Source organism: Esox lucius, chromosome 25, assembly GCF_011004845.1.
Source record: "Esox lucius isolate fEsoLuc1 chromosome 25, fEsoLuc1.pri, whole genome shotgun sequence".
NCBI classification, from domain to species: Eukaryota; Metazoa; Chordata; class Actinopteri; order Esociformes; family Esocidae; genus Esox; species Esox lucius.
Window position 1 is genome coordinate 4,463,286 of NC_047593.1, and position 26,059 is coordinate 4,489,344.

At 45.0% G+C, this 26,059-nt stretch overlaps 1 protein-coding gene across 3 annotated transcripts in view; it reads right to left on the reverse strand.

The window, feature by feature from the left end:
• The window catches only part of ctnna2 (catenin (cadherin-associated protein), alpha 2), a 524,553-nt gene that overhangs the window by 156,929 nt on the left and 341,565 nt on the right, over positions 1–26,059 (reverse strand). The window lies entirely within an intron of this gene.

Here is a 26,059-nt window from a genome sequence, read left to right on the forward strand (position 1 = left end):
AAGAAAAACAAAATAACAACAAGCCGGAAGCAGCCACTCAACTAAAATGCACTCGTTTGATTTTTGGGTGGAGAAGGGCCAGATTAAGAAAAAAAGCCCAGTACAAAAACAAAAACAACAGGAGATGTGAATGGCAAAATTGGCAATTTCAGATTCATGATCCCCTTTGTATTCATGATATCTCCCGGCTCAGTTGTAAGTCCAAAAATACCTGTGAATCATAACTATAGGCATGGCATCAGTATGTTCAAATCTGTATGTTGGCTAGCCGCCAGCCGGTGAAGTCGAGGAGTGTAAAGAGACAAAGCGTGGTACAGATGAAAGTTTGGGAGATGAGAGATTTTAGCAGACAGTCTTTTCCAGAGCGACTGAAATGAGCAATTAGGGTCAACTGCCTTGCTCAGGGATAGAAATGCCAATTTTTCTCCTTGTCAGCTTGGGGATTTCATCTCGCAACCTTTCAGTAACCGGTCAGATGCGGTAACCACTAGGTTACCTGCGATAGGCTGACCTCAGTTGCTTGTTATTTTAGGGTCTATCCACAACAGTATTGCCTCTCCCTGTCCCTATTTTTAAGGATGATCGTACTTTCTTGCCTCATAGCCCCTGAAACCATTCAAACTGCTGGGCCTATATTTAGTCCAGTTCATTTGTATAAATATTCAATGATGGCTTGAAGCCGCGGCAACTCCATTGATTTTGTTTCACTCTAAGTAACAGGTAATGAAGAGAGGGAGGTCTGAATATTCCAATGGGTTGAGTCCTTGAGAATCCAGGATGGTACCTCAGGCCTTTCTCTCTCTCTCTCTCTGTGTCTATGTGACCCTCCCGATCCCCATCATTTTCTCTCTATCGCTCTCTTCCTACCCATTTACAGGGTCATTTTGCGAAAATTGTGAGTACAAATATGTCCATACCTCTCTCTCTCTATTCATACTTGCTGCTATATGGCGGGATGACCGAAACCACCAGGTGGTTTTCGACCGTGCCAAGCCAAATCACTTTTCCCCCGCAACCTCCGATTATTAACAACCTGCTCGAGGACACAATGTGAACAGAAGAAGTCAATAAGGGCACAGATGACCGGCTTAACAAATCGACACGCGTCCCTGATCGCCTGAAGGTCCCATGCCACAGGCACTCCATTCAATAATTGATTTCTTTCTTTGCCCACCCCTTCTGCTGCTTAGTGTGTGATGGGGCGACAATGGACAGGGGGGGTGGTGGTGGGGGGGGGTTATAAATGTTTATTTAAACACAGACAGATTTTTGACGTGGCAACTCATTTTCAAAGGTGCTGGAGGAGAAAAGGGGGTGGTGTGGAGGGGTACAAAGATAGAGATAGTTTGCTGCTTTATTTGTGTGCGGGGGTGAAGTGTGATATAGGCTCTGTTTGACGTGGAAACCCTGTAAGAGAGCGTGCTGGTAGTTTGGGCGTACATGGAAGAGGGCAGAGCGGAGCGGAGGAGAGGTGTCAGTGGGACGGAGGGTGATTGGGTGGTGCACTTAGCGCCTGGCTTTTCAGACACCGCTCGCTCGCCACTTAGTACTGTGCCTGTGAATCCAAGAGCGCGAGACGATTAGATACGTGAGTTCGACTAGGACCATGTTGGGACTTAACGTGTTGGAACAGAATGCCGCGGACACAGAAATCGAGGATGTTGTAATGGATGCGCACACACACACACACACACAGACATCTTTACATTGCGCCTGAACATGGATGCTAAGAGCCGAGGCTAAAGGTGACCCGTCTGACACAGGTACTTCTTACAGTAGATACAAATAAAAAGTATAGGCCTGCAAATAACTGCACTGCAGAGCATGCCGTAGCATAGCATAGCTAACGGATAGCATGGATCACCAAAACAGCACAACGTAACTGGTTAACATGTGGGACACACACACTCTCTCACCTTCAACAAAGGGTTCATTTTGATATGCAGAAGGAGGTACAGATTTATACCCATTGCACCTTAAGTCCATCCTGGTATTGTGAAAAAACTAACAGACAGACTTCATCTTCAGAAAAAGAACGATTTGTTCGGGCAATGTTTGTGCACAATTTCCATGTCATTTTTCTCCCTCTTCCTCACCATTATAATGGGGACCTGGAGTGCCACGTTAATGTCCCGTGCTGATCCCCAACATTTCACCGCTGGCTGTGTCAGCTAGGATTTCAAGTCATTCGACGGACCACACGTTTCTTTGGGAACTGCTTAAGGTGTAATTCTCCATTCTATTTTCGCCTTCTCTGACTATCGCTCTTTTCTAGTTCCATGAATGAGTGTGGAACAGTGTCTATACATGAATGACTGGGATTCATTGATGGTGTTATCTTAATGCTCGCTGCGCAGACAGACTATACCAGAACGCTGAGGAATATACTACGCCTACAAAACATTTGCATGTTCTCGCATAAGAAAATGGTGTAGCGGTAAAACATGAATGACAGAGCTGGTTAAAGCTGAATATACTTCCAATGCACTCTTCAACAAATGGTGTATAAACGCAATATTCTATCCGCCTCATAACACCATTGATCAGAAGGCTCTCTGTGCGTGAAATGCCCTGCTTAAGTCATTAAAAGAGGAGACACACTAGACCGGCAATACAGACAGGTATCATGAACTGGTTCAAACACTGAATGCTGATTAGATAAAAGCAAATATGTGCTTTGATATGACATACCACGGGCATAACGAACCACTGTTACTGCTGGAACTGTATCAGAAATAGGTTCATAATGGGAATAAGGCACCTTCGTAGTTTTTGGTTTATTGCCAATATATCATGGCTATGGGCTGTATCCAGGCACTCTGTGTTTCATCGTACCTGAGAACAGCCGCAAGCCATGGTTCATTGGCCAAATACTCCGAAGATGCCTTATTGCTTATTTATACAATGCATGAGGTTGGTGGAAAGAAGTAGGTAAGGGGATGTATGTGTGTGTGCGGACTGTGTGTGTTTCAAATCCAATCAACGATTACTGGCCGTGTACGCAGACTGGCAGATGTTAAGGCAGGTGTACGAAAATTCTTCAGTTACCAGCTTCAACGACAAAGCCTGATGATACCAAAATAAACCAAAAAAAGTCAAGTGGGAAATGATACTAGCGAATTCAGAGGGGGACAAATGGAACGCCAGTTCGGACAAGAAATGTCAGGGCAATGTCAGGACATGAGTTTGTCAGTGAGTGTGTGACAACATAAGCCTGGCTTCGTGGAAGCGTGGTGTGTAAACTATTAGGCTGTGTTCAAATCTGGTGGGGCGTGAAACTGGATGACAGAATAGCCGGGCCACATCCAGTGAACTATAACAGAACAGCTGGTCCTCTGTTGGGGGAGGGGAGGTAGCATTTACAGAACTTCTTGTGAAAAGGGACTCGTAGATATGGAGCAACGAGTTATCAGAACAAGTCTTTTGGCTGAGGCAATCTATTCGTAAGTGGGCTAGCCTTGTGGCATGGCGTTTTTGCTACATGCCACAGGTTTAAATACGGATGCTAGTACCTACTGTCAATGGGGATTGAGTCGGCCTGTTTTGTTGTATGTCATTTTCAGATCACTGGACATAGTTAGTGTCAACAACATGGGTCAGTCACATTTAGACAGCTCGTAACAGGTTAAATAACACACTCATTCTGTTCAATGGAGCAAAATCCTTCTTGTCCATAACTAGGCACAAGAGTCGGTTGAAAAAGTTAGTTTTCAACACCTGTTCTTCGGTGTTCAGCAAGGTCCTGAATTCTAAGAAATATACATTAAAGTGCCCATTCAAACCCCCAGATATTTTCAAAATGTGTTTGTGTTACCAATTGACACAGCATCTGCCATAATATAAAAGAGGATTGTTTTTAATGTTACATTCTAATTCAAAATGAAAATCTGTCCCGAGTGAGTAAGTATTCAACCTCTTGGTATTAGCAAGCCTAAATAAGAAAACAATTGTGTAACAAATCACTTAATTTATTGCATGGACTTACTCAGTGTGAAATTATAGTGATTAACAGGATGTTTTTAATAACTACCCAATGTCTGTACCCCACGCATACAATTACAGCAAAGTCCCTCGTTTGAGAAGTGATTTTCAAGGGCATATTCAACTACAAAGTACAGGGGCACTTTACAATACCTCGCAAAGGAGAGCGCCAACTTGTTGATTCACATGTAAAGTAGCTGCTAAATATCCCTTTGTAAATTTCCTAAGTTGCTGGAGAGAAAGAAAACCGCTCAGGGAATTTGCCATTAGGCCAGTAGCCAGTTACAAGGGTTTGATAGGAGATAAATGGAGATGGATTGGACCAATTTGTCGTTCCCAATACAAACCAAAAAGCCAAATGTAAACTATAGTTACATAACAAGTGCTTTTATGAAACTATGGCAATACTTGAAAATGGCTTTCTATCATTGACCAACAACCAACTTGACTGAAATAAAATTATCAAAAAATTATCTAAAATGAAATTATTTCAAAAGTTGCATGCTTTGCGAAGGAACTAAACAACTACAAATGAAGCCTTTAAACGATCTTAGGACTACATTTATTCAACCATGGTATAAGCTCTTTTGGCCTCTTTAAACCTGCCAAAACATCACACGCTTGAGCCCTTTAACCAAACAAAAACCACTACTCTTGGGAATACAGCCTCCGAGAGGCCTGACGGGTAATTGGGAGTGTTTACCGACAAGGACAACAAGCAATACAAAGTCCAGTCAGTGCCAAAACCACCAAGGTGTGAGAATCCATGACCCGCAAACGTGTGAATGAAGCTGTTGAGGACGGCCTGTGAGGGGGCTCGGGGAAACCTGTCCAATTCCCATTTCCAGAATGTCCTCCCTTCCTAGCCACAAGCACTGAGTCGTTTCATGACTGAAGCACAAAACAGCACATTCATGTTGCCAAGATGGCTGCTCTGATACCCTTCCATGAAGGTTATATGGATCCATTCAGAACCATGGTACACATAACACCTAACAGTAGCAGATGATACAGTAAATCCAGGCCTGTTTTGTATTTGCCGTTGCATATTGTCTCCAGAATAGGGTGATTGCTTATACAGTATATGCATAGAATAGGGACAGTAGCGAGGATTCCAGTGAACATCTCATAATGGGTAGACGGTGCTGTAGTATCCTTGTAAACAACATGTCCCGTAAGACCAAGGACTGTCACACTGTACGCAAACGTAGCATCGCACGCGCAACAGCATGGTGCAATGAGTAGCTATCGGGAGCTATCAACGGATCTAGGAGATGGATGCCGACAGGCTGGTAAAAGAAGCCTTTCTGTTCTTTGGACACTGAGTTAAGGATATCACAATAGACGGCTGTAAGAGAATCAGAATAGAATGCAATTCATCATTCTCTCCTTTATCTGATCGATGTCACGGTGGATGAACAACAATTCCTCTCTGTCTTTTTTTCTCTCTCTCCTTCTTTCTCCCTTTACTCTCTCCTTGTTTCTCCCTTTCTCCCACTCTCGCTCCTTTTCTCACTCCCTCTGTCTCTCTCGTTCTGTCTGTCTCCCTCTTCACTGGTATCCCTTTCACCCGTCTCTCCTCCCTCTCCATCAGGGGGATGATAGGCCTCTCTAGCTGCCAGTGAAATGGCGTGGAGACGTAAAAGCCACTAACCCCTCCCCATTCCCCGGCTGTCAGTTCAGTTAAGGGATGATGTCGGCACCTTTCGAGAACGGTAACGGATAACGGCAAGCATCGATGCCCTGTCATTGGTGGTAACGTCAATTGGGAATAATGGTCTATAACTCTCCGTTACATGCCAAGAACTATTACATTCAGGTAGGCTTCACATTGGACAAAAAAGATGGGACTTACCTGTTATATTAATGGCATCGAGGGGGGAACCAGAGGGGACCACAGCAAGGCCACATGGGAAAAAAAGGGAAAGAGGTTGAAAAACTGGTCAGAGAATATTTTTAGTTTTCATCACATGCTTTACAATGGATCACAACTATAGAGAGAGCTCTGTGCTGTGGCCATTTAAAATGATCCCTTCATAACTTTGTTGGGTGTCTGTCTTTGTTGCGTTTCAAACGCGCTCGCCTAGACAATCTTTCGATCATACAAACGTTTCAAGGACAGCAAAGGCAGAACACAGACAGAGCTGTTCAAACTACTGATCTGCTTTTAGAGCCGATGATACCGCCTGTGTGTGTTTTTGTCAGTTTGTGTGTGTGTTTGCGCGTGTGCCAGTTTGTAGTGACTATAGAAGAGAAACTAGAACAGAGACAGAAATGATGGCCTCAGGAGCTGTGATAGGTTAAGCAGATGGTGCTTTTTATGCCTAACCTTTGACAGCCCATCATGGAGAAACAGCCACAGATTAATGAGTGCATCTCGCTTGTTAGAAGCCAGTGAAAACAGTCAGGGAGCTAAAAAAAATTGCGCCCAAACGATGTTGTCAATCGCTTCAATGACCGAAGCTTCTCGTTGTTATTCACTTTATATTTTAAATTCAAAATGGCCTCCTTTAAAGCAAGCCTGCAAGAGAGTGAGAGCGACACACACACACACCCACACACACAGAAACACAAACAGAGAAAGCCTGCACAGTAGTGAATGTGAATGTTTTGGGTCGAGTTTGAGTGGGTTTTCTTTCGCCCCCCCCCCCCCCCCGCCCCCTGCTGATAGTCTTATATAGTTGCAGCACTGCTACTCAAGCTGCAGTAGACAAGCGAGATTGAGTGCTGTGCCAGTATGTGTCCTCTGCAAGTCTCCTGATTACATTCATTGAGGCTACGCGAGAGATTTATGAATACGACTCAGCCAGCAGCCAGACCCATCCGGAGTCCTGAATAATGGAGGCCTGCAAGATCGCTTTTTCAATTTCTTCCCTTTCCCATTCTTGCCACAAAAGCGGGGCTGAATATAAGTGTGTACCCCCCAAGAGATTACCTCCGGGTGCTTGGTATCAAATGTACTGGTCATTTTGTTGGGTGTAAAGACCTTGGTGATAGTTTTAGATTGTTTCCCATTGTGCGAACAACACAGGGTTAATGCAAAATGGGCACCTTAGTTTGGCACAAAAGTGAACATACACTGGATATTTTGTGACAGTCCTACAACACTGACACGCTGCAATTAGCTGTCTATGTCTAAATACTATAGAACTAAACACGTTTAGAGTTTTAATATCATAATCAATAAACGATAAATCCTTGACAAATAATAAAAAACCCAGCATCCCTTCCATACAATGGCCTCGTCCAGTTAGCACTGGTGCGTATAGCAACGCGCTCATCTATGCGGTCTGATCCTCAGCACTCAAGAAAACAAGTCGCTTTGAGTAAGCCTGAAAGTGCTATGTTCTCCACTGTGTCCCCCATGACGTTTGGAAAAGAAAGTTTGAGAAGGAAGTAAACAGCGAGCGAGGGAACAAGGGAATGATGGCTTGTGATAGAGGGTCCTAGTGAATGATTGTCTGGGAGAGGGAGAGAGAGATGTCCAGCCTTAGATTAGGGACTCTCTCATCCCAGACCTCCTCTCTTGTTCTGGGCTCAGAAAACGCGGGGGGGGATCCTAAATTGCCCGGCGAACCATGGGAGTCCATTACTGCTGTGGGGACAGGGGCCCCCGTTGCAGGGAAAAAGCGAAGCTCAAAGTTAATCCGTCAACCAAATAGACTACAGGAAGGAATTAATGACACAACGCTGCCCACATTAGTCTCCGGCCAAGCCGAGGCCACCAGAAGAACCAGGGAACTTCGGATAGAGAAAGTAAATCTTTGCGGGTGGTCGAGCAATGCGATGGAGAAAGAAGAATCTGACTATTTCCAGGATCAATATGTTATTTTGGGTTTTGGGACTCAGTTATTCGCCGTTTTTTGTTATGAAAGGGAAAGCATGGGAGGCAAATGACTTCAGAGCACCTAAAACTTCTGTAACTTTGTAAGCTGTGGCAAAGCAAAGGCCTGGCTTACCCACTCTACTCAGAACACAGAGAAACACCCAAAGAATGTGTCCCAAATGACACACTCTTAACTTTAAAGCGCACTGCATTTGAAAATGCTTTATCAAAAGTAGTGCAATATACAGGGAATGTGGTGTCATTTTGGGACTCATTGCAAAAAATTTAATGTGCTGTGGTTCTGCTGGGAGGCATGATGGGTTGTCCAGCTACAAGGGAGAGAAAGAGTAAGAAAGTACGAGAGAGAAGCGGAGAGAAAAAGTAAGAAAAAGGCAGACAGAGATAAAGAGGGAGGACAGAAGGGGAGAGAGGGAGATGAATAAATAGAGAGAGAAAATGCACACGGTTGCTTAACAACCCCTTGCTGACATTTAGAAAAGCCACGGCCCAGGCACTTGATGTTGACAAATGTTTCTTAGAGCACAGACACACACACACAAGACCACACACGCACACAGACACACAGACAATGTTCATGTGATCTAACAGTACTCCAGCTCTCACAAGCAGCTGGATAAGTGACCAAAAGGAGACATCTTCCTTTATCTTCTTCTAACAATGGCCCTAAATGGCTCCAATGGGGCCCATTCTTCACTATGGCAGGCCGATTTCATGTTGTTTTGGTTTTCCTTTCACCTTTCAGTTTAAGCCCTTCACATTCCATGTCAAAATCATGCAATTCATATGGATGATTGGATAAGTCTGGTCAAACCCATTGGTATTATTTACAAATTGCAATCAATGACACCCAACATCCTTACTATCAAACTATCAAGGGTTTCAGTTTTTAAAACGAAATCTACTGAAAACGGCTAGCAGATAGCCAGGCAACATGTCGAAAGGTCCCGGGTAGAAGTATTTCATTCAGTCACCTTCATAATGAAAAGGGTGTCTTCTCTCTTGAGTGCGTGCTGAAATGAGCTTAGCGAGGAGACGAGAGAGGGCTGCAACGCGCGTCGAGGGCCGGGCAGGCATCCTGCTCAGGCTAAAATCATCCAATCCCCCCCAAAAGGCATTTGCTGCGCTCTGTTTGTTCCAAGGACACATGCAACTGTAAGGATAGGATCGAACACGGCATGAATACCTTATTAGGCTAGCCTCCTTGTTTCCCTATGGGGACTTTCCTCTATTCAGCTTATCATCGTTGGTCTCCCCTCTCACCGTGACCCAGGTCTTATCAGTCCCTTGTACGTTATCCAAACATTGCCCCGACATGCATGGAACATTACCCCCAACGGACACACTTTGGTTGCAATGCAGATTTTGTGACCCCGGCATCAGTCATGCTTGAAGATGTAAGAATTAATGTCTACTGGGTGGTGTACAAACCTTTGTGCAAGCAAGATTTGGTGTGTGCTAGCTCAAGTGGTTCTCAAAACAGCTGTGTATTCCAGAGCTTGCACACCTGATTTGACTTGTCAACTAATGCGCAAGCCCTCGGTGAGCTCGTTCAGAGCAACCACAAAACAGTGAAACTCTTGACCCTCCTGGGGGTCTCTGAAGAGAAGTCTGAAAAACACTGTGCTAACAGCCTTCACACAGCCTCTACACAGTTTCATCCATGTCTGGATCTTACAGTCTTAAGATGAGTATCTCATGCTCTGCTTCCTTCTCTCCCTCCCTCTCCTGTGAATGTTAAATGGCATGAAGGAAAACACTTTTGTTGCTACACAAATTTCCCCTAAGGTGAAAAAGCTTGGCAGAGACCTAGCCAAACAACGGTGTGATAACATCCCCCTTCGGCTGTGCAGACCCCTGACACACACACAAAGCGTCCGCGGAAAAGTCAAAAGCCCCAAATTCCAATTAACCTTTACTATCACAGCTTTATTCACAGGCCAACCGACAAACTGCCGATATATAGACAATGCTACATGCAGGACCTTAAATATTGACCTTGGCTGTGGATGTTGCTCCCTGTATACTCTGCTGGGAGGTGTTGAGGAAGTTTTTAGATGCCATGGAATGCAGAAGATACAGTACCAACAAGGATGATAATTGCTATCCAGAAATGTTGGGGTTTGGCGTGACCCACATAAAAATGACTCTCAGCAAATCTATCCTGATGCTTTGACAGTCAACTGCTTGATACACTCATTTAAAATAAAAAACACATTATTCTATGCTTCTAATTGCAGTGTTATAATTGTCATTTTGCCATACAGCAACAAATAACTGAACTAACACTGTGCATCAAAAACAAAATGCTAGTAGTTTGGATATCTGTTTCATGAGATAAATTGTCTGATATTTTATTCTTTATTGACAGAGGGAAGAGTGGTAAAGGCAGAATCATTCATCTTTGCTAGCTAGATCATGTTTTTCAAAAGCCATTTTAATTACGGTAAATGTTTTGCCCTGGTTCTACCATGCTAAATTAAGCCACCAGCAATATAATCTAAGTTAAGTAAATCCATCTGAAATTGTTGTGTAACAAAATGTAAACAGAATAAATAGATAAAGGCGGGAAAAACACAGCGGCTTATCGAGGCCTACGTCACAGTTCCTGGATTGTATTTCAGGGTTGTGCTCTGTGTGTGGGAGTAGCATAGCGCGTCTGTGTTTAAGTTGATGCTAATGAAACGCATGGGCCTGCCGATGACAATGGGGAAGGACGCTAGCTCGATGAGTGTGCGCTCCGTTAAGCACCTCCTTGCTTTACGGTGTCATAGACTCTACTGCCCTCACACACGCGCTCCAGCTAACATCCTTCTCTTAGTTAAAAGATGCGACACACGGGCACAAACCACCCACCCACCCCCCCCTCCCCACCCCCTACACACACACACACACACACACACACACTCAAGTCAAGAGAATAAACTGCTTGCAGGGTACACCTTGGGGAGGCCTAAGCCCATTTAAATGGAAAGGGAATCCGCACGGCAATGCACACTGTCAGGCCTGTCAAACCCTGTGATGAATTAAGATAAATCCGGCCTGCCTCTCTCTCTCCCTCCCAGAGACGTGGCGGAGACGCACAGGCAAACAAATCAAGGTGTGCCACGCTAATCACATGCAATTCGGACCGTCTGAGCCTAGGCTAACTCGTTGATCGTGACGCGTCTGTTCCTGTCAGCTGTCCGCCGGCAGCAGTTTTCATTTGACTCCAGGACTGATGGGAGCTTTTCTGACAGATTTCTTGAGAACGTGAACGGAGTAGCACAACGCCGCTATCAATGGTTTCCAGGCCTCGGACTATCGAATAGGCCTCTTTTCAAGGTCGGCTTGTGTGACGGAAGTAAAGGTCGAAACAAGACCCGTCTAATTACAAGCATATACACACCGAAATCAGCACATCTATTTGTGTCCTAAATGAGAAGAGCTCAGCCAGACTTCAGAAACAAGGGCCCTCAATACCCATGAACTGAACCACAAAAACAGACAGTGAAAAATTCAGAGAATTGTGAGACTGAGACGCAGAGAGAGAGAGAGAGAGAGATGGATGGGTGGATAGCGGACATGTGTTGAAGAGCACATTTTTGTATTTAAATTTACTTTGGTCAATGAGGCAACCCATCTCTTCATGTATAGTACCTTGTACATGTCTGTAGTAGCAGACTGCAACCAGACCTTGGGATATGTGTAGGCAACAATGATTCCCTTAAAAAAAGAAGAATTTGGAGCCTTTCAGAAATGCCAGAATTACTATTCAACATCCAGTAAATAGCATTAATATATTCACAGAGAGAGCTGTGAAATCGATAAGAACAATGGTAGGAGGGATCTGATGTGATCAAAGCAACAAAAAATTGCCCACATGAAAGAGAGACAGAGCAAATACAATTGTTTCTAGATCAGCTTGGTTACAATTGAAGTGTCCTGGCTTGGGCGCATCAGATCAAAAGATTTGTGACTGGAAAGACTGCCCGAGAGCTGTGTGGGAGAGCTGGAGAGATCAGCTCAATCAGGCTGCAGCAACTGAAACATGCTGAAACTGCCAGTGGCTGGATCACATTACATATTCTCCAGGCATGCGTGCTATAGATTGGACAAAACAGATGAAAAGGACCTTCATGTCATTCTACGTTGACTGTCTTGGCGTGAGGGAATTCTCATCACTCTCCTCAGCTAAAAAAAAACGAAAACTCATCTGTTACAGTTATTGTATTATTACTCATATTCAAGGCATCTTGTCTTCATTTGTGAGTATATTTTTTTTTTCATAGGTTTTTCTCCATAGTTAGGATTGCCGAATTAACACCAAACAGAAAAAGAGATGGAGAGAAAGAGATGGCACAATGCAAAATATGGTGAACGATGCAGAGATGGGGCTGTGCACGAGGCCAAAATCCGCCGGAACCAGATGGTGCACGGAACAAGTAGCGCCTAAGGCGCCGGTCTCCTCCCCCACAATCCATGGCATGAAACAACAAAGGTGGAGGGCCCTTACACACACGAGACTGGCCCGAACGCTTCTCATGCTATCTTCGTCAGCCTGGGGATCCACTGGGAGAGATGCAATGGGTTTTGGTGGGGGGAGAGCAGTTGGACACTGAGGTGAGTGGTTGTTTTTAGAGCGAGGGGCAAGTTGCCTGGAGAGGGACAGGGAAATGAGATGGGGGAATATAAGGCGGGGTGAAAGAGAGGGACAGAGACCAACCAAACGATGGCAGTTGTCTGCAAAGCATTGTGACAGGGCATACTATGCTAGAACCGAGATTAACATATAAAAAGAAATGCCTTAGATACATTTGACAAAACCTTGAGATGTTTAGCAGATGCAACAATGTTCATATTTCTCCCTCTGCAGAGTAAGAAAAGACATGAAAGAAAAAGAAAAGTATATACCAACTATATACTATTGTTATCTTAGTTAAATCCCAACCACATTCATTGAAAAAGGTAACACAATAAAAAATATATATAAACATATCTAACATAAACATAATACACACACATACATACATTCCTACATTTTATATATATTCAGGGATATCAATCTGCCCAGTTAGGAAGCATAAGCGATTGTGAATCAGTGTCACCTGTTTTGGTGCATATGAAAGTGGCAACAGGTACAGGAGGTACAGGACAAGCACTGCCAGAGCCCTCCAAAATGACCTCCGGTGGACTACTGGTGTGCATACTGTATGTCTGAGAAAACAGACTCCATGAGGGTGGCATGAGGGCTTGACGTCCTCTAGTGGGACCTGTGCTCACAGCCCAGCACCGTGCAGCTCGATTGGCATTCGCCAGAGAACACCTGAATTGGCAGGTCCGCCAGTGGTGCCCCATTTTCTTCATAGAGCAGATTCACACTGAGCACATGTGACAGACGTGAAAGAGTCTGGAGATGTCGTGTTGGCTCACTTCAAACAGAAACCTCTGTTTGAAGTGAGCCATGAATGCAACAAAGCCCTAGAAGTGTGCATACAAGAAGATTAGGCAAATATTTCTCCCAGTCAATGTAAGAGAACGATCAACAAAAAATGATTGCAAAGTATGATCTTTCACTGTCGTTTGTTTAATCTACCAATTGTGCTGAAGTGAAGATGACTTCACTTAAGTCTATATATATTTCTTTTTTTTAAGAAAAAAGAAAGAAAACTTTCCAGGTGGTGTAAGTAGCTGGTAAGACAATGCCAGATCCATTGAGTGGACATACATAAATATCCAGAACAAATGGTTTCATTTCCGTGGACGAAGCTAACCACAAAGCAATCAGTGAGCCGTCTCCCTCCCCTTCACTCTCCACAGCCATCACCCAGGATGGGCCGAGTTATTGGCCAGCATCAGGGAGCAAACTCATCAATCAATCACTCCTTTAATGGCCTGGTCAGCTCCAGACACACCCATGGATGCATACACACACACAGACACACACACACAGAAGCATGTATAGACCCACACGCACACAACCACACACACAGCCTGAAATTAAATCATAAAAGTCATTCCATTAAATTGAACTGTAATTCAATAGCTGTAATCATTCAGGAAATTAAAATGAAAAAAATCTCTCATTGCGGTAGTCTCCTATCCCACACGTCAAATAATTCTGCACCATCAGATTGAGCTAAGCCAATTCAGCCAATTTCTTTTATTGACTTTGGAAAGACCTACCAAAGACATGCTATTGGAAAGACCCGTACTTCAGCAATGGTAAGAAAAGGCCACCACGACCTTGTTTCTGCATTTATTTGCATGACTCCGGATACAACAGTATAAAATATACAGTAGGCCAATGTATGCAATTCTGCAGATGGAAGTGTCGATATTTGCACTGCTGACCCCTGCGCTAAAGAAAGTACAATGCCCTACCAACTTAGCCCAACATAAACTACACAAAAAAATCTTTGGATATTTGCGTATGCACAGCGGGCTTTCCCTTTTCAAGAGGTGTGGCCAAAAGCTAAATACAAATTCAACAACATAAATGCATGTGTAAACATTATTGAGTATATGAGCCTCTGCCAGCAAGTGAAGGAGCAACGGGGCATATATGAGAAAGAGGGGTTAAGCCCGGGGAGGCGTGGTTTGGTTTCTGGTTATCCCCCCCCCCCCCCCCCCCCCCCCCCCCCCTCGCTGTTTGCTCCCGGGCTAGATCACTTTGACAGCCTCTTGATCCCGGAGTAATCTGCGGCTTCGGTGTCTACTGGGCTGTCTGGTTGAGCCACGCGGTAGCAGCACCTCCCTGCCCGTATTTAGGTCAAATAGGGTATTTTCTCTCAGCGCCACCCCCACAGATATTAACACCCCCGCTTCCACGAAAAAAAAACATGTCAAAATAAACAGCAAAGGCAGAAGCAGATTTCATCTGTAAACCGCCCAATCACCTGCGGATACCACAAAAAAACTAAATACAACCCTATCTGTTAATCGACCCGCACTATATGGCTACCATCGCGGTCCAAGCAGATAAGGAAAATACCGGAACGTGTCAAAATGGTACAGTGTGCAGACATGGAGACAGAAATGCAAGGTAAAATGTTACTTATTGGCCAGACACTGATTGTTTCATTGAACTGTGTTCAGCCAGATGAGACTGAGCAGTACAGAAAACTATCTTTACATTTTGTATTTAAACAATCTTTTGTGAAAATAATTAATCAAAACGGATTCATGGTGGGGATATTGTGATCTACCAAACTGATGAACCCATAGGACTGACAAATCAAACATACATACATACATACATGCGCTGTTGTAGTAGGTTAAGGAGGAAAGAATCAGGTAATGTTCAAGTCCTCTCTGACCCAAGGGGCTGGAGTGATTAAAATAGCATACAACTTTGCCTGGGTTTCAATTGGCACCATGTTCACTACACAGCCATCGACTGCAATCAAATGTAGGGCACTACATAGGGAACATACAGTGCCATTTTAGAATGGGACAAATACATGCACTGGGAATCCCAACGGGAGAAAATGTAACCTCTCCCAAGGCTTTCTCATCCCATGCTTGCCTTCAAAGAAAAAAAAAGTGTTTCCACCTGTCGAAAACCCTCAAAACACATGTTCGGTGTTGTTTTCAAAAGCATAGGGAGCAGAGAGAGCATGAAGAACCCGAGGTACAGACGTTTGAGATGCGCCCTCAGTCTCCCTTACGACTGTACGGGAGGAACAATTTCCTGCTGTGCCGGGCACCTTAATGAAAAGACCCAGGCCCTGGGGACAAGAAGGGGCCATCAGGATAAAAGACAGCCATTGAAAGAGCCTCAGAATCGGACATGGGCCGTGTTGTTAGTGGGTTCTTTTGGCGGTGAGATCCAGTTGATATGGATCATGGGTGTGTGGATACACCTCTATTAAAAGGGCGATCTGTGAACAAAAACAAAATCGTTCTCCAATAGCTATGCATTGTGAATGTCAAATAAAACATAGTGCCAATCCAGAATTCACTCGTTAAAGAGAATGTGGGGATTGAAAGTGAACAAATATGTGTCTTGAACTCAGCTGACTTAAAAGGTGTATTATACAAGTTGTATTAGACTGTAGCATAAAAAGGCCTGTGTTAAATCCTATTAAGTGTCATGTTTGTACCATTTAACGCCACACAAAGTTCCCCTCTAGTGATGATGGTCCAGAGAGGTTGCTAAGAGTAGATAATAAATGAAGTAGTCATTTAATTTCAGGAAATCCAGTTCATTATGATCTATCTATGAAATGAATGGCTGTTGTTATTCACGGTTGAGTTGAATTCCAATGCGATTCAATTCTGGAAGAAAACCAAAATGCCAAATTCCATTCTCTTCAATGTTTCTCCTCAAATATAGATAATACAAATAATATATTTGCAAATAATACATTTGTCTCTGTACTCTAGTGCCGTTATAATGCAATTGCAGTGACTAATGCATGACATTGGCGATGTATCACTTTGACAAGCAGTCGCTGAAGGTTCAAATGGCTTCGTCTTACAACACTCTTGCAAAGCGGCACAAATGTGCAACATGTCCACTGGAAGTTTCCACATGTGTATCTCTAGGACAACATCAACATGCATTTCCAATTTGTCTGAGCAAATACTTCAGAAGAGCGGTGCAATCAATAGACTTAAATGCCTCTGCAAGTGAGATTTCAAATATTGAGTTGTGTGTTTGAATGCTTTATGGAAATCTTTGCCATTGTGTAGAAAGCTTTCAAAATGCTAAACTTACTGGTGAAAATGCGACACGTGTGATACATTCAGTGATGGATAATGAAGGTTTTATAATGACAATTTTCGCTATGTTATTTCGTAGCGTATAATGATTGTGTTGGATATTGAAATATTACTTGATGGCATATTCAATCCCTGTGGCCTCCCGCCTTCATGAATGTGACAGATAATGATCATTTTTCAACCAAAATAATCCTTATCTTTTCCACGAAACCAATGTCATCATACATTTCGCTTCCGACCCACCATTATCTATCCAAGGTTGGTGCCAAAATTACCAAGTTGATGCCCTGAGCATCTGAAAATTACTTCAGTAACAGCAGAAGAGAGGAAGAAAGAGAGAAAGAAAGACAGGGCGAGAGACAATGAGACATATGGAGAAGAAGGCAGCAAGACAGAGGAAGAGGGGAATGGAGAGAGGTCACGGCAGCTTACAGAGGAAGATGATTTTGGAGTTTCAACCCAGTTTGAAACAGAAAAAAACAAAAAAACATCAGAACCCACTCACAAACAGGGCCATTGTCGGGTGATGTATTTGGGTTAGGCCCATTCCGCCTCAGGCGAACAGATCCTCAGACCCCTCTCAAGGAGGTCCCAATGAATGATGTCTCTCACGCTCTTGACCTTGTGGTCAAGCTTCGTCTGGAGATCTCCACAGGAAACCGCTGTAAGCAATGGGACCGTTCCCCCGATCAACTCCTAACATTTATTTGCTATTATCTCCAAACTGTCGACCGCATTCCGGTCGCAGCGCAACACTGGAATGGTTGTCGGGGAGGAAACGGGGGAATGAGGTCGATGCCATTCACGGTTAAAAGAGCGATTCATAACAGCGATGCCTCTCTCAGGCCTCTCCACCTTTCCCACAAAGCACTGGAGTCCGGGGGTCCATGAACGGCAGGGAAGCATGACAGAGAACTCATTTAACCAACAATGCGCACGCGCGCACACAGACACACACAGAGGCAAGCCTTATCAGTGGGAAAGCTGACACTACACACTTGTTCTTTTTGATTATTTCCATTTTGACACCGTTTGAAGGGAGATCCGTTTCCTTATCAGCCTGGACAGGGCCTGTGCTTTGGGTGCCAACCCGTTTATCAGGATGTGTGTGTGCCAGGGCCTCGTTTGACGCACCTTTCCAGAGTGTCGTTGTTTTTAAAGGGTAAACCTTTGTGTGTTTTCCTCCGCGCTTTAACGCTGTTTGTCACAATGGTGGGAGGAGGGCATGGAGCACTTAACCTAAAGGGCGGTGGTGGAGCGCGGTTGAAACAGCCAACGAGCACGCTCGCGGCGCAGTCGGCCACCGCTGATCCGTCGTTCCCGGTAGCGCTGGCACAGACTTAGAACAATCAGCCGACGACACAGACACAGGCTAGAGGCTGAACTCCAGAGAAGGCCACCTAACTGTTTGGTTTGATGGGGGGTCGTCATCAAACGTTCATGAGGCGAGCCTGGGAGAAGTACCTCTCGGGCGGCCGAGAGGCGTGTCTGGGACAGGGAGGGAGGGCGGCCGAGAGGCGTGTCTGGGACAGGGAGGGAGGGCGGCCGAGAGGCGTGTCTGGGACAGGGAGGGAGGGCGGCCGAGAGGCGTGTCTGGGACAGGGAGGGAGGGCGGCCGAGAGGCGTGTCTGGGACAGGGAGGGAGGGCGGCCGAGAGGCGTGTCTGGGACAGGGAGGGAGGGCGGCCGAGAGGCGTGTCTGGGACAGGGAGGGAGGGCGGCCGAGAGGCGTGTCTGGGACAGGGAGGGAGGGCGGCCGAGAGGCGTGTCTGGGACAGGGAGGGAGGGCGGCCGAGAGGCGTGTCTGGGACAGGGAGGGAGGGCGGCCGAGAGGCGTGTCTGGGACAGGGAGGGAGGGCGGCCGAGAGGCGTGTCTGGGACAGGGAGGGAGGGCGGCCGAGAGGCGTGTCTGGGACAGGGAGGGAGGGCGGCCGAGAGGCGTGTCTGGGACAGGGAGGGAGGGCGGCGGAGAGGCGTGTCTGGGAAAGGGAGGGAGGGCGGCGGAGAGGCGTGTCTGGGACAGGGAGGGAGGGCGGCGGAGAGGCGTGTCTGGGACAGGGAGGGAGGGCGGCGGAGAGGCGTGTCTGGGACAGGGAGGGAGGGCGGCGGAGAGGTACTCGTCACGTTATGGTGTTTGGAAACGAAGCCGTATCTAATATGCCGCTGTCTGCTGTGATGGATTCCGGCATTGACACAGAGATAATACAAAAGACAGAATATCGCTGAAGTTGCAACACATGTACTGTATGTGTGTGTGTGTGTGTGTGTGTGTTTGACATATTTACTGTGTAGTTCACTTCATATCCTGTGCTTGCTGGTGGGGAAAATGGCAATAAATCTCTGTGTACAAAGCAAAAAAAACAAACAAACAAAAAATAAATAAAATAATAATATATATACCTATATACAGTGTACATATCTGACTTTAAACAAAAAACAAGTGAAAGTGAGAGGAACAACACACACGTTCCTCTATTGACACATCAAATGGACTGGCTCCATGCAAGCCATTGGAAGGAGGAACACATCTTACAGGGCTGTCATTCAATTCGGAAAGCTTGAATTAATAACTAAATCAATGTGTTTGAATGTTCTATTTAGTATATTGAGCTGTCCCCCTTAGGAAGGTCTTTTAAATTAGGTCGAGCTACATTCAAATAAAGTAAAACTCACATTAGTGCAAACACAAGAGCCCGAAGCTCGCAGAGCGAGTGAACGGGGGAGAGACAGAGAGCCAGAGAGAAAGAGACCCAGAGAGATAGCCAGATGGAGAGACAGAGAGAAAGGGAGTTATAGAAAATGAGAGAGAGCAAAAGATGGAGAAAGACAGATAGGGAGTGAGAGAACTTAGTAAGCAGATCATTCAGACAAGTCTGTTACCCAGGAACGGGTTACTGCCAATGTTGGTAGTGGAATTTGTTGCTCGCAAAGATTGCAAGTATTGACACGGTAACACCTGTTAGAGATTACATTAGTGATCTCATTTATGAAAATGGCTAAGCCCCGGGAATGCAATTACTATCTGTAAATCATTTTCTCCTCAACCTTGAAATAGCCCAAAAAGAAAAGTGGATTCATTTTTTTGGGTGGCTGTGTGCAATGGCAGCGTGATGGGAACTGGTGAAGAGGTGTAAAGCTGGTCCATTGACGGAGACTTTAATCCTGTTATTCACTACGCCTCCGCTACCTGTGTCCCGCATCAAACCTCCTTCTCCATCATTGAATTCCATTTGGCTTTCCTTATTTGCGTAATGTTTTCTATTTCGTGTGTGATTTTACCAACCCCCCGAAAAATTAGAACAGAACCAACTGTTGAGGAGAGACGAGCACATTTGCCTCAGCGTAAATTGCAATGAATACGATTTGGTTAAGAAAACCAGGTTCTAGTGTGATAGTTCTTTTGGAGTGTGTACGTCTGCGCACGCATGGGTGTCTTTGTGTTTGTGTGTGGAATAGCGAGCAGGAGTCATCATGATGGCAGATTAGGAAGAACAGAGCTGAAACTAAGTTCACTCACTTTGGGGAATCTCAGCCTATTCAGATTTTCACAATCAGTGGGTGCTTCCCAAAATGACTAATCCCCTATACAATGCACTACTTTATATTTACTTGGGCCAATATAGAGTAGCTCCAGGAAAAAAAGGGCACAATCCAGGGAATAGGGTTTCGTTAGAGACGTAACGCATTAAGAGAACAAAGCCATGTAAAAACATAGCTATGAATTAAATGTGTCTCATTTAAGTTACAAATGAATCAAAGTGGAAGGAAGTTGGGGAAAGAAATAGTCTCAGAAGGTTCCCATGGTGATATTGGCTCGGGCTACATGGATTTGTTTAAGGATCTGGCAGACGTGTAAGTGTTTTTGCTATAATTCCTGCTATTCACATTCGATGCGACACTGACACTGTGACAATTTAATCGCCTTTCAGACATCACCCAAAGGTCAATGCAGCCACGAGATGAACCTCGACAGTGAAATGTAACGTAGGATTTAAGGTAGAATAAGGTCACAGGAGGCTATATGACAATTGCATGAAGTTCCAGCTGCAACCAGAAAAATCATGTTAAAAAGATCATATTATTCTGCACTGTGAAGAGGGTCCCTTCAAAGGCTGCATATTCCTTATTGTGAGTCCTTTTTTGACCATTCCATCCATACCAATTTAGATAATCCTTCTCAATTGTTAAGAACTGTGTGTTTTTAATAATAAAAATGTGATGTTTATTTATGCTTTAGTTTCATGTACTATCATTTGATTTGTATTATTATTAGAGAGTGGTTGCCCTCTTATTATATGAATTATAATTTTTTTGTGACACTCACTGTGGGATATTTCCAGGAAAGTTCCCTGAGCACTTTCCCCTAAACACAATTTAAGAGACATTTTGAACGGCACATGCTTTCTGTTGATGCCGGGTTGATTTTGAATAAAAGGACACATTGCCTACAGAGAAGACATCTCACTGCAGCCTCTCATTTCCGACCATGTTGCTTACTTACGACATGACTGCAGTTGTCATAACTGCCTTTGACATCCGTTATGTCATGGCTATGAAAGTGGAATAAATGGAAACATAAAAGGATAACTACACTGAAGTAAGGAATGAGTCTAAATGCTGTAGCATCTTGCTTTGGGAATTTTCTAGCTTGGATACTAACTGAATTACATATTAAGTCCAGCTGGTGAGAGTCAAACCATATTATACCGATCTAGGCAAGGGGCAGTGTAAAGAAGTAGAGGAAGGGCTTGGGATGTGGGGGCTGAAACTCCCCATGCTGAAGCTTCTTGCTTAGGGACGGGTGTCCAGCCAACGGTTGGCAATCGATGGTGCTCGATCGGTCTGGGAAGGGAGCGAATGAAGAATGGACAGATATAGGCGGGGAAATAGGAGATTAGCTACTCTGCCCCGAAGACGAATGACATGACATTGATTCCATTCTATTGGCCTAGGGATGGCTGGATTGAAGAAGGGTGTCCGAGATACTCAGAGTCACTCATTAACATTGATGGAGCATTTAATGGAGAAGATACGGCCGCACAACAGATCCTGAGTTTCTTAAGGATGATGGATGGACAGGCCGGTCGCCGTTCAGCTGTCACCCGCTGACCCCCCCCTTAACTTCATGGATCCATTGATTGGGAGCACCAAGGCTGATGGTCGTGGGTTGTCTGGTGTTCCTCTTAAGACCGAAAAGGTAGCAGGGGAACCGGTTGAGGTTGACCGATTCGGCAGTTTTCGCCCAATGCTGTGTTAATTAACTTTTAATTACGGGTTAACCTGCTCTGAAACTGCCAGCGTGCGTCTGACAAGCAGATTATGCGTTAGTGAGTGGTTGCGTGCATGAACCCATCTGAACTCACTCAAGGCAAATTAATCAGGGCGCACACCGTGGCGACACGTTTGGCGACGGAAACCAGTGTTTGTCATCTGCCTTTCTCAGGTATTCCCTCCCAGTTTCTGAATGCAGACGTAGTTAAAAAAAACACATGATCAGAGAATACAGCCAACAATATTAAAAGTTAGATGAGTCCACCTCAAAAAGGCTTTGTCTACCATTACAACCGTACAATTCTGAGAGTTTGTACATTTACTTGGTGTTTAAGAGTCTTCTGGTTCTGAACCGAAGTCAGAATTATATATACAAAAGAAAACAGGAAGATAAACAAATGGTAATTATGGCATCATCATCCGTTAAGGAATGGGCAGGACAACAGATGGAGCAGATCGCAGCGCCTGGGGAGAGACCCAACGGACCAGAATCTATAAATTTGAGTCGACAGAGAACTTGTTGCAATGTTAATGCTAGCGTACACTGTGGCTAGCAGACAAACCCTGCCAATCACCTGAATTGAGCGAAGAGGCTGTCAAAACACAGGGACGGAGGGTGGACAGAGGATGGACGGAGGGTGGATGGAGGGTGGACAGAGGGTGGATGGAGGGTGGGCGGAGGGTGGGCGGAGGGTGGACAGAGGATGGGCGGAGGGTGGACGGAGGGTGGACGGAGGATGGACAGAGGGTGGACGAAGGGTGGACAGAGGGTAGACAGAGGATGGGCGGAGGGTGGACAGAGGATGGGCGGAGGGTGGACAGAGGATGGGCGGAGGGTGGACAGAGGATGGGCGGAGGGGGGACAGAGGATGGACGGAGGGGGGACAGAGGATGGACAGAGGGTGGACGAAGGGTGGGCAGAGGGTGGGCGCAGGGTGGACGGATGGTGGACAGAGGATGGGCGGAGGGTAGACAGTGGATGGGCGGAGGGTGGACAGAGGATGGGCGGAGGGTAGACAGAGGATGTGCGGAGGGTGGACAGAGGATGGGCGGAGGGTGGACAGAGGATGGACAGAGGGTGGGCGCAGGGTGGACAGAGGGTAGACAGAGGATGGACGGAGGGTGGACAGAGGATGGACAGAGGGTGGACGGAGGTGGACGGAGGGGAGTTGGCTTGTCCTCCTCAGCAGATTAAGGGAGCGTGGAAGCAGGCAGAGGGGGAGAGGGGAGAAGGAAGGGAACAATGTCAGGTCTCCGCTAATGGGCCTGTCTATGAGAAAGGAAAGGGGACCAGACCAAATGTGTATGGTCACGGACACCCATTACCACACTCCGACCAGTAACCGGAAGCCAGAATGAAAAGCAAGACAACTTAGAGTGGCGTGTGATCGTGGAGTAACATTGCTAAAGTCATCCAGCCAAATTAATTAAAGGTGAAGTGTACATAGCACTCTGTCAAGACCAGACCTGCAGAACAATGCACTGCTAATTATGGCTCAGACAAGGAGAAAAACATGGTTGCTAAATAATGTAAATTATATTTCTACATGGCCAGAGGTGTGAGTATATTGGGTATCTTAATATTAATAATGCAGATGTTGTTGGTGCATATGAAATATACATTACATAACAGACATATACAAGTCCAACAAAGCACGGGTGAAAAGAAAATGGACTAGTGCAAAACACAGGATGTTTTACAATGATTATGGATCTCATTACTTTAGGGTTCTTTTTCATGTGTGTGTGTGTGTGTGTGTGTGTGCGCGTTATATGAATATCTATTTCGTATTTCACCAGAAAGAGAAGATAATTAACTTTCAGACACCATATATGTAAAGCTCTGTCACTTAAAATCCTGTTAGGTGATTCATACGAAGTGGAACAGTGGGTCCTAACAGCTTTAACTCTGTGGTTTGTAGATCAGCTTACAGTCAAACCTAAAAACATCAAGCAAAGGGGGCAAATGCAATACAATGCATTTAATTAAACACATTTGACTGCTGAAACAACAAGAATCTAAATAAACCAAGGGTCCTTTAACTTATGCTACCCCCCCCAAACTGTGCTATTTGCTTTCTACTCGGTTGTTCAAGTTGAACTGGTCTTTCTCAAAAAGAGACAACCCATGAAATGTGTGAGTTCAAATGGTCGGAGGGTATTGGAATTTCAATGATTAATTCAAGAAATGTTCAGTGTGCACTTTTGTATAGTTTTGACAATAGGCACAATTTCTCCACATCAAACCGGTAACCGTCTAAAATCAGATGGATCGCGAGCCATGCCAAGGAATGCTGTGATCCCTGCCAAAGCCTTTTGCCAACACTGGTTATTTCAAAAGCCCACACACGCTTTTGACACACACTATCCGCTCATCGAAATGCCAACATGACAGCGTCCAGTGGGGAGCTCGGGTTGGAGTTGGCTGAAGGTTTCTCATCCTTCAATCCTGCCTGCCAGCCCACAGAGTTACGATGCTTGGCATCGTTCGCTCAACCAATTTTGGTCCTCAGAGAAGTGCATAAATAATTGCAGATAGGGTAGTTTGCAACTCGAGTCAGGGACTTGCGGCGACTTTGTGGCTTGTGACTCAAAAGCCAGAAAAACTTGGAGCATGTAGTGTCAGTCAGTGTACACATGTAGTGTCAGTCAATGTACACATGCAGTGTCAGACAGTGTACACATGCAGTGTCAGTCAGTGTACACATGTAGAGTCAGTCAGTGTACACGTGTAGTGTCAGTCAGTGTACACATGCAGTGTCAGACAGTGTACACATGTAGTGTCAGTCAGTGTACACATGCAGTGTCAGTCAGTGTACACATGCAGTGTCAGTCAGTGTACACATGCAGTGTCAGACAGTGTACACATGCAGTGTCAGCCAGGGTACACATTTAGTGTCAGTCAGTGTACACATGTAGTGTCAGTCAGTGTACACATGCAGTGTCAGTCAGTGTACACATGTAGTGTCAGTCAGTGTACACATGTAGTGTCAGTCAGTGTACACATGCAGTGTCAGACAGTGTACACATGTAGTGTCAGTCAGTGTACACATGCAGTGTCAGTCAGTGTACACATGTAGTGTCAGTCAGTGTACACATGCAGTGTCAGACAGTGTACACATGCAGTGTCAGTCAGGGTACACATTTAGTGTCAGTCAGTGTACACATGCAGTGTCAGTCAGGGTACACATTTAGTGTCAGTCAGTGTACACATGCAGTGTCAGTCAGTGTACACATGTAGAGTCAGTCAGTGTACACATGTAGTGTCAGTCAGTGTACACATGTAGAGTCAGTCAGTGTACACATGTAGTGTCAGTCAGTGTACACATGCCAAGGGCCACCATATTCTGTAAACAGCGGGGAGTATTTGACCAGGACTTATCCATTGATCGTGTTTAACAATGTGTCAATTCCCTAGCGGTGAAGTTTAATAACCATTAGACTGTTTCAGATGACAACTTCTAGCTAGCATTTTGAATCTTCCAAATTCGTGGTGGCCCAAACCAGCACCTTCTTGAACATTCTGTGTAAAAACACAGCAGCCCATGAATTACAATTGAGTGAAGTGAACGGAGAACAGTCAAAACCAACCTCTTCTTTAAGTAATTGTAATTAGGTGGGTGCTTTTATTAGTCTTATTTCATACATCTGGTCTTGTTGGATGTGATGTTGCTTATAAAACACCATCAGAGAGCTAGTGGACTGGCCATAATTGACCATCACCTTGGACAAATCAGGGTGAACTGCGTTGCTCATATGGGCTGAACGACCGATTGTTTTCTCCATGTGGGTGAAGGGATTTGATAGAGGCACATTTCGGGGCAATGCTCTGAAACATTAGGCTACCTTGCATTAATTAGACTAGACATTACTGAATTGAGAAACGTCAAAACCGTTCTTCTGTTTAGAATTCTGCAAAAAATAAAAAAATAAAAAGAATTAAGTTAAACTGAACTAAATTGAACGGAGGACAGTCAGTCACAGTGATATCTCCCCATCTTTAATGGTGCTCCATTTAACAATGTGATGTGACAGAGCCTGTGTACCAAATGCCTGTCCATTCTCTATGCAGTAGACTGGTAAAAAAAAAGTGCACTCAATAAGGAATGGGCCACCATTTGGGACAAAATAGCTTTTCTATAATGAGCTCACTTAAACTATATGGGCCTCATTTCCTGTACGAGAGGAGCCACTAACCAGCCAGTGCAAAGTAACACGCACAAGTCCATAAACTTTTATGGCTTTTCCACCCCATTGA